The 8,533-nt window shown below is 39.4% G+C and overlaps 1 pseudogene; it reads right to left on the reverse strand.

The window, feature by feature from the left end:
* Positions 1-373: 373 nt before the first annotated feature.
* Positions 374-1,152, reverse strand: LOC118832503 (annotated as a pseudogene).
* Positions 1,153-8,533: the final 7,381 nt, after the last annotated feature.

The following is an 8,533-nucleotide window of genomic DNA, read 5'->3' on the forward strand; positions in this document are numbered from 1 at the left end:
AAAAAATGAAGGGGAAGAAAAATTACATTCACATAACCCCAAACCTTTATACTTTAGAGGCACAGCAAAAAAGAAGGAAGAAAAATAGTGGTTGATATCTAGAAGACAACATCCAAGTAAAAAAAAAATGAGTAGTAACATCCATGGTTAGAAGTATCAATAAATAAATCCCCAAAATTTAACTAACAAACCAGATAAAATAAAAATGAAACTTTTTTTCTAATGCAAGAGACATGTTTGACTGTATGCATATTACTGTAACAACAACGTTACTTGCCCCTACTGTGGCCAATAACACCAGCAAACAGAAGGACTGCTGGCACAGGTTCTTTTTTTTATTTTTTTGCTTGCAAATATTTTTATTTAAATGCCATTTTTGAGGATGCTAGGTTTTAGATTTTATTGAAAGCAGCAACATCCATAGATTGCACATAGTCTTCAAAGGCAGTTATCCGTTCCTCTAGCATATCTGTCCCAACTTTATCATCTTCAACTACACATTGTATCTGAAGCTTTTTGATGCCATATCCCACTGGAACTAGTTTAGAAGATCCCCAGACCAAGCCATCTGCCTGAATGCTTCTGACACATTCCTCTAATTTTGCCATATCTGTCTCATCATCCCAAGGTTTTACATCTAGTAAGATAGAAGACTTGGCAACAATTGCAGGTTTTTTTTGATTTCTTTGATTCATACTGAGCAAGGCGTTCTTCTCTTAGTTTCTTTGCTTCTTCACTTTCCTCCTCATCATCAGACCCAAAGAGATCAATGTCATCATCATCTTTGCTATCTGTAGCTCCACTTCCAGTGGTATCTTCTACATCAGCAGGCCCATACTTTCCCAAAGCCTTCTTTATTCCTGGCAAGCTCGCCTTTTGCTTCTCGTAGGTCTTGATGTGGTTATACCAACGGAGCGCATGGTACAGGTCGGCAGGTGGGGGGCCCGAGACAGCTTCAAATACTGCTATGTCAGCCTGGGATGGCACAAACCCTTCGATGTAGCTCTTGTCCCCTAGGAAGTCATTGAGGTGTTGCAGGCCCGCAGGTGTTGTGAGATCTCCGAAGCCCATGGTGGTGGTGGCAGTGGGAGGGACCGGGAAGAGGAGGAAGCGGCGGCGGCGGCGGCGACAAAGGAACCGAGCACGGGGTAGGGAAGCCCCAGAGCGTGTGAACATGCTAGCGCCGGCCGCCGACTGTAAAAAGTGGCACAGGTTCTTTGATGTGCTTTTCAAAGGAAAGCAACATAAAGGGGTTTACAATCTCACTTTAATCAAGCATACATATATCATTCACTTAGTTCAGGGGAAAATGTCAGCACCCTGAACTTCAGCAGAAATACAAACTGAAATTACAAACAAAGAAAATATAAGTAGAGTAAATAACATAAATCAAGAGACAGCCTTCTAGCTATCTGACCAAAGCTATACATATATAGTTACCAGAGAGAGAAGTGCCCAACAGCTGGGTTTTCAAAACCAGGGGGGCTCCTTAACAGCTACCCAGAGTTTCCACACCAAAATTCTTCCAATGAGAATGCCCCAATCAAAGGCACTTGATTGCCCTGGTGTTGAGAAGCCCTCCAAAACAAAAGAGAGCAAAAATCCTACTTTGCTTGCTCTTAAAATTATAGGAATTAATAGGATGAAAGCTCTCCTTGAACCAGGATCTGGATGGATATACATTGGTAAAAAGAAATAGGACAGTTAAAAAGAGGAATATGAATATGATTACTTCTCTACTCAAACAACTTTTAGCCAGATAATTTCATTGGGGGAAGGGAAAAGAGACAGAGAAAAGGGCATAAAATTCAGGCATAACTATTGTTGTCTAATGGTAGCCATCTGTATGGTAAGCAGGGAAGGGAAGAAAAAACACATAATTGAATCTTTGGAATTTTCCAAGTATATCATCGTATTGTCTGTACATATAAGGCTTAATTTTATAAATAATGGTTCCCATGCATGAATTCCATGCTACAGCCTCCCTTAAGGCTAAATTGTCAAGGCGGTCTCAAGGCCACCAGACCTAATCATTTAACATCGACCTCACCTAGCTCCTTAAACTCTGTTTGTCCCTCTGTCTCTTTTAATCTCTATGTCTCTGTCTCTCTTTATATCTGTCCCTGTCTCTGTCTCTTTCTGGTTGGAGCTACCAGCTAAAAAGCATAAGACTTCAGGATAGTCTAGCTGAACAAGAAAGTGATTTGCTCATTATAATATCATAACCAGGAGGAAACTTATAGGAACTCCATAAGGAAAATTGTGAGGCAACACTCAGCCCCATATATTCTCTTATGTGTTCTGACAATCATCTATCTATCTATCACCTACTTTCCTCCGGGAACAAACATGTAAAAAAAGGGAGAGTGTGTCCCAGCTTTGTGTGGATTATTTTATTGCTTCTGTCCTTGTTATAACTTTTCATCAAATATCCCTTTATAATAGCTAATTGAGTTAACTTGTTTATATTTACAACCACTGAGAACAGAATTAAGAAGCTATAACATTTCATGGTTAACTGTTGAATATTGAGTGAGGGAGGAATCAACTTCTCTCTGTGGTCACAACCAGCCAGTTTTAGTAAGATATGGGAGAGTAATTCAAATTGAAATTCAAATTGAAAACTCCAAGAAATATTATAGCCAAAGTCCAAAACTACCAGGTGAAAGAGCAAATATTGCAAGCAGCTAGAAAGAAACAATTCAAATATCATGGAAATACAGTCAGGATCATGCAGGATCTTTCAGCTTCTGCATTAAACGACAGGAGAAATTGGAATATGATATTCCGAAAGGCAAAGGAGCTTGGACTACAACCAAGGATCAACTACCCAGCAAAATTGAGCATAATTTTCCAGGTAAGGAGATGGACATTCAATGAAATAAGGGAATTCCAGACCTTCCTGATGAAAAGGTCAGAGCTCAATAGAAAATTTGATCTCCAAATACAAAATTCAAGAGAGACATAAAAAGGTAAATGGGGGAAAAATCCCTATATATGTCAATCTTGAGAATAGTATACTTATGATAATTGAAAGGGATATTCATAGACTGTGGATATCAGTATAAAATAACTGATATTATGATAAAAATATAATTAAGAGATATAAAGGGATGGTTCTGGAGAAGAGGTAAGGAGGTAGTAGAAAAGGGTAAATTATATCACATGAAGAGGCACAAAAACATATTGTAGTAGAGGGAAAGAAGGGAGGGAGAAGAGCAATATTTGAGCTTTATTCTCATCAGATTTGGTTCAAGAAGGGAATAACATACCATGACAATTATAGAAATCTAACGTCTTACAGGCAGTGAGAGGGGAAAGGGGGAAAAAAGGGAGCGGTTGGTCCGAAGGGAGGGAAGAAGTAGCAAGTGGAAAATGGGAAGATAAGGGAGAGGAATCAAGAGGGAGGGTAAAGTGAGGAAGGCTGCAGTCAAAAGCAAAACTTTGTTAAGGAGTGGAAGGGGAAAGGGAGAAATAAAAGCATAAATGTGGGAAATAGGATGGAGAAAAAGCCACAGATAGTAATTGTAATTGTGAATATGAATGGGATGAATTCTCCCATAAAACGGAAACAGATAGCAGAATGGATTAAAAACCATAATCCTGATGGCGGCTGGTAAGCAGGAACTAGAGTGAGCTCTGTTACCGAGTACCTCCAAAAACCTATAAAAAATGGCTCTGAACCAATTCTAGAATGACAGAACCCACAGAACAGCAGAGCGAAGCAGGGCTCCAGCCCAGGACAGCATGGATGGTCTCTGGGTGAGGTCTATTCCACATGGAGCTGGGAGCTGGGAGCTGGGAACGGAGTGGTGCAGAGCCCAGCCTGAGCGGCATGGACCATCCAGACCAGAAGCCGGGCGGAGGGGGCCCTAGCGCCCTGAATATGTGAGCTGCGGCAGTTACCGGACCCCTCAACCCACAAACACCAAAGTCTGCAGAGAAGGTTAGTGGGAAAAGCTGCGGGAGTGGAAGTAGTTCGCGGTTCGGCTTCCAGCCACGGGGGCAGCAGAGGTGGGGCAGCTACAGCTGTTGTTACTTCCAGCTCCAGGCCCACCTGGTGGGAGGAATTAAGTGGCGGATCAGAGCAGGGGTGCACAGCCTGCCGAAGATCTAAGCCCAGTTCGGGTTGGGAGTTCTTGGGAAAGGAGCAGTGCGGGTCTGACAGAGCTGGCACCTCCCCCCCAAACGTGGAACATAGAACTCGTTAGTCTACAAGCAGTCATACCCCACTGAAAAACTCAAGGGTCAAGTTAGTTGGTTGGGAATATGGCCAGGCAGCAAAAACGCGCCCAGATTCAGTCTCAGACTTTGGATTCTTTCTTTGGTGACAAAGAAGACCAAAACATACAGCCTAAAGAAGACAACAAAGTCATAGAGCCTACAACAAAAGCCTCCAAGAAAAACATGAACTGGCCCCAGGCCATAGAAGAACTCAAAAAGGATTTGGAAAAGCAAGTTAGAGAAGTAGAGGAAAAAATGGGAAGAGAAATGAGAAGGATGCGAGAAAACCATGAAAAACAAGTCAATGACTTGCTAAAGGAGACCCAAAAAAATACTGAAAAATACACTGAAGAAAACAACACCTTAAAAAGCAGACTAACTCAAATGGCAAAAGAGCTCCAAAAAGCCAATGAGGAGAAGAATGCCTTGAAAGGCAGAATTAGCCAAATGGAAAAGGAGGTCCAAAAGACCACTGAAGAAAATACTACTTTAAAAATTAGATTGGAGCAAGTGGAAGCTACTGACTTTATGAGGAATCAGGATATTATAAAACAGAACCAAAGGAATGAAAAAATGGAAGACAATGTGAAATATCTCCTTGGAAAAACCACTGACCTGGAAAATAGATCCAGGAGAGAGAATTTAAAAATTATTGGACTACCTGAAAGCTATGATCAAAAAAAGAGCCTAGATACCATCTTTCAAGAAATTATGAAGGAGAGCTGCCCTGATATTCTAGAGCCACAGGGCAAAATAGAAATTGAAAGAATCCATCGATCACCTCCTCAAACAGATCCCAAAAAGAAATCTCCTAGGAATATTGTAGCCAAATTCCAGAGCTCCCAGATCAAGGAGAAAATACTGCAAGCAGCCAGAAAGAAACAATTTGAGTATTGTGGAAACCCAATCAGAATAATCCAAGACCTGGCAGCTTCTACATTAAGAGATCGAAGGGCTTGGAATGCGATATTCTGAAGGTCAATGGAGCTAGGATTAAAACCTAGAATCACCTACCCAGCAAAACTGAGTATCATGTTCCAAGGCAAAATATGGATTTTCAATAAAATAGAGGACTTTCAAGCTTTCTCAATGAAAAGACCAGAACTGAATAGAAAATTTGACTTTCAAACAGAAGAATCAAGAGAAGCATGAAAAGGTAATCAAGAAACGGAAATTGAAAGGGACTTACTAAAGTTGAACTGTTTTGTTTACATTCCTACATGGAAAGATTATGTGTATGATTCATGAGACCTCAGTATTAGGGTAGTTGAAGGGAATATGCATATATATATGTATATGTTTATGTATATATATAAGAGAATGTGTATGTATGTATATATCTATGTGTATATGTATGTATGTGTATGTATGTATATATATGTCTTTTTATATATATATATGTATATATATATATGTAAAAGAGAGAGAGCAGACACAGGGTGAGTTGAAGATGAAGGGAAGATATCTAAAAGAAATAAAATTAAATTAAGGGATGAGAGAGCAACATAGTGAGAGAGGGAGATAGGGAGAGATAGAATGGGGTGGATTATCTCACATAAAGGTGGCAAGAGGAAGCAGTTCTGTGGGAGGAGGGGAGAGGGCAGGTGAGGGGGGAATGAGTGAACCTTGCTCTCATCAGATTTGGCCTGAGGGGGAATACCATATATACTCAGTTGGGTATCTTTCCCCACAGGAAAGAAGAGGGAGGAAGATTAAAAAAAATAAAAGGGGGGGATGATGGAGGGGAGGGCAGATGGGGGTGGAGGTAATCAAAACAAACACTTTGGAAAGGGGACAAGGTCAAGGGAGAAAATTCAATAAAGCGGGATGGGTTGAAAAGGAGCAAAATGTAGTTAGCCTTTCACAACATGAGTATTGTGGAAGGGTTATACATAATGATACATGTGTGGCCTAGGTTGAATTGCTCAACTTCTTAGGGAGGGTGGGTGGGAAGGGAAGAGGGAAGAGAATTTGGAACTCAAAGTTTTAAAATAAGATGTTAAAAAAAAAAGTTTTTGCATGCAACTAAAAAATAAGATACACAGGCAACGGGGCGTAGAAATTTATCTTGCCCTACAAGAAAGGAAGGGAAAAGGGGATGAGAGGGGAGGGGGAATGATAGAGGGGAGGGCTGACTGGGGAACAGGGCAACCAGAATATAAGCCATCTTGGAGTGGGGGGGAGGGTAGAAATGGGGAGAAAATTTGTAATTCAAACTGTTGTGAAAATCAATGCTGAAAACCAAATATGTTAAATAAATAAATTTAAATTAACAAAAAAAAAAAAAGAAAAGTTATGAAGAGTCACTTCATCAAACAAAAAAAAAAAACCATAATCCTACAATATCCTGTTTACAAAAAACACATTTGAAACAGGGGGATATATGCAGGGTAAAGGTAAAAGGCTGGAATGGAAGTAGGGGTAGCAATCCTAATCTCAGACAAAGCAAAAGCAAAGATAGATCTAATTAAAAGAGATAAAGAAGGACACTACATCCTGCTAAAAGGCACCATAAACAATGAAACAATATCATTGTTTAGCATATATGCCCCAAGTGGTATGGCATGCAAATACTTAGAGGAGAGGTTAAGGGAGTTACAGGAAGAGATAGACAGCAAAACCATAATCATGGGAGACCTCAACACCCCCTCTTAGAACCTGATAAATCTCACCTCAAAATAAACAAGAAAGAATTTAAGGAGGTGAACAGAATTTTGGGAAAGCCAGATATGAGAGACCTCTGGAGAAAACTGAATGGGGATAAAAAGGAATATATTTTTTCTCAGTGGTAGGAATTTTGGGTTTCTGTTGACAATGAGTTCACTATGTAAGATGTGTCTACGAAACAGCTAATTCACTTTTGGACTGCATTAAGATAGACATCCAGGATTGAAAACTGTTAGTGTCTTTTTCAGTGCTTATCTCAAGCATTGTGTTCCATTGGTATAAAGAAGACACTGATAAGCTGAAGAGTGTCCAAATATGGGCAAGAAGGTTCATGAAAGGCTAGTCATATGAAGAACTAAGAATGTTTTACCTTGAGGAATGAGTCTCAGGGGAATATGATGGCAGTCTTCAAGTATTTGAAATGTCATCAGAGAGAGTAAGGGCTAAACCTATTCTTTCTGGCCCTGAAGAAGCAGTGGCTACAAGATAAAAGGCAACAAATTTAAGCCTTGTTATGGGAGTGGAGTGGAAGAGGTGAAAATTTCCCAAGGATTGGAGATATCCAAAAGTGTGCCTAACTACTTTGAGAAGAGATTGGAGATCTTCATGAAAGGAATAAAGGATTTGATGATTCTTTTTCTATGAGTTCGATTTGATTGCTGAAGTCCCTTCCAAATCTCAAATTCTGTGGTTTTGTTATTATGTGGCTCACTAATTATGGTGAATTATATTAATGTAAAGTATTATTCCATTGAATAAGTAACATATATCCTCTGTGTGAAAAATGAATTTAAATTATATTCACTTGAGTCTGTATTAACTGAGATCACTGCTCACTGTTTTTGTTTGCTTTGTTTAGGTTTTTTTTTTAATCAGCCTGTGGAAACATCATTACTAGTGCTGTTGTGATTTTCAAAGGAACAAACCTTGAGGCTCTTAGTCACATCTTCCACCACAGTTTGAGCCTTCATAAATAACTTTATAAAGGCTCTTTATAGCCCTCAATTTTATGAGCTGCTTATCATGTATTTCTTCCCAGCATTAGATTTAGCAGCTCTTTCTGATGGCAGTCTAGGTCATTTATGATGTTTTGTTGTTGTTGTTCAATGGTTTCAGCAACGTCCAACTCTTTGTGATACAATTTGGGGTTTTCTTGGCCAAGATACTGGAGTCATTTGCCGTTTCCTTCTGCAGCTCATTTAATGACTGAGAAAACTGAGGCAGAGGGCTAAGCGACTTGTCCAGGATCACACAATGCCTGAGATCAGATTTGAACTCAAGACAGTGAGTCTTCCTGATTTCAGGTTCAGCACTCTATCTACAGCACTATTTAATTCAAGATGTGTACTCTAGTGCTTGCCTTAAAGAAGCATAAAGGACATTATAATTTTTAATGAGATATGGTAAAAACCATTAAATACCTTGGGATAACATACTACGTTAAACTTTTACAGCTAAATTCATCATTTATTTCATTCTTACAGCACTTTAACATTTTACCTTTTGCCAAACAAATCCATGTTACTATTTTTAACTTACTGTATTTGTTGAGCACCAAATTACAAAAGCTTATTCTATTTTTTCATGAGGATGAAGTGCATACAGAACTCTTCTAAAGTATGTTTACAAATGCTAAATGTAC

Source organism: Trichosurus vulpecula, chromosome 1 (genome assembly GCF_011100635.1).
Source record: "Trichosurus vulpecula isolate mTriVul1 chromosome 1, mTriVul1.pri, whole genome shotgun sequence".
NCBI classification, from domain to species: domain Eukaryota; kingdom Metazoa; phylum Chordata; class Mammalia; order Diprotodontia; family Phalangeridae; genus Trichosurus; species Trichosurus vulpecula.